Genomic DNA, 1632 nt, shown 5'->3' on the forward strand with positions numbered 1-1632 from the left:
TTAACTTAAATTAAAAATATAATTCAGTATTTTATGTTGTGTTAATAATAAATTTATAAGAGGTACTATGATTAATAATATGTATTATGTATTTACAGGTAAAAAAATTATGAATAAAATATTTATATTTGATTTTGATTTCACAAATAAACAGTCAAGTTAAATAAACAGTTTAAATCTTACCCAATTTGTGTTTGTATCAATTAATTTTTCAACTACTATCTATTCAACGTAAACGTACAATTTAAGATGTGTACAGTAATCAACCTACTATAATACCTACAATAACATGTAAGTATTGAACCAAATAAAATTATTGTTGATTAAAAATAAATATGTCTAACACATCATTTTCAAATTTCAGTGAAAAAAAAAAAAAAATGTTTCTGTTTTTTATATACTATATTAAATAGATGAAAATAATATTAATGTTGTAAATAAATGTTTTATATTTGCAGGGAAAAACTGAAAGATAAAATATAATCAATTTTGAATTCACTAACTATCGACGTACACTAAGGAACTGATTTAATACTTATTATTACAGAAATATCATACAAAAGCTAAAAAAATTGAAAACTGAGTATGTTCGTAAAGAGTTTAAAAAAGAGTCAAATTATCTTAAAAATTTTATCGTGTATAGAAAATGCTAATATAAACATTCAGTGAAATTTTCAAGTATTTACAGTCATTCGTTTTTTAATTACAACAAAATAAGAAAATCGTTACATGAGAAATCGATTGAATATCCAATATTGTAAAATATAAATATTATAAAATTTTAATTTGATTTACTTGTGGACATTTATTTTTTTATTGATAAAGGTAGACAAACTTATGAAGAATCTTGTATTACATTTTCAAATCTTAGATTTAAAAATAAAACTTTTCATGAATTTCTAACTCAAAATAATAATTTACAAATTTTCGTCATTTATACGTATTTTGTAAATATTTGGAAAATGCTATGGTGTATAGAAAATGCTAATATAAAAATTCAGTCAACATTTCATAATTTTGGTCATTTGTTTAAGAGTTGCACCAAAAACCAAAATCAATTTTCTCAAAAACAGATTTTGCGTAAAAATGTCTGCTTTTTCCTTAATTTTTCTTTTGTTTTTTTAATGGCGCTTTTGAAAACTACTGGGAAATTTTTACTTTTGACCCCTTCAAAGTACCAACTAGATTCACTCTTCTATCAGAAAAGATACTGTTGAAGAAAATCTAAGAATTTTTACTGTCTTAAAAAAACACAAATCATTGTAAAATCAATATATTCATCGTTTCACTCAGAATCTAAAATAAAATGTGTTGAATTTAAATTCGATATTCTATATAATTTCGATAAAAGATAATCAGTATGATTAATTAAAATATGTTTTTGTAAAAGACAAACAAATTATAGATATAAAAGTATAAAATATAAACATACTAAATAGATGAATATCAAATGAACTTGTATTAGTAAAATAAACATTTTCAATTACCTAAAATTTAAAAATGTATAACTTGGTATGTTATGATCAATTAAATTGTATATAGTAAATATCAATTTATATTTTAAAAAATAAAGGAAAAGATGATAAATTAAATAGTTATAAATATTATTTGCATATATATTTAAATGAATTT

At 20.5% G+C, this 1632-nt stretch overlaps 1 long non-coding RNA gene across 1 annotated transcript; it reads left to right on the forward strand.

The window, feature by feature from the left end:
• The first annotated feature begins 183 nt into the window (after positions 1-183).
• Positions 184-553, forward strand: LOC115035081. The gene is made up of 2 exons (XR_003840232.1): positions 184-291; positions 459-553. It is a non-coding gene; the product is annotated as an uncharacterized LOC115035081 (long non-coding RNA).
• Positions 554-1632: the final 1079 nt, after the last annotated feature.

This window comes from Acyrthosiphon pisum, unplaced genomic scaffold (genome assembly GCF_005508785.2).
Source record: "Acyrthosiphon pisum isolate AL4f unplaced genomic scaffold, pea_aphid_22Mar2018_4r6ur Scaffold_7652;HRSCAF=8231, whole genome shotgun sequence".
Taxonomy (NCBI): Eukaryota; Metazoa; Arthropoda; class Insecta; order Hemiptera; family Aphididae; genus Acyrthosiphon; species Acyrthosiphon pisum.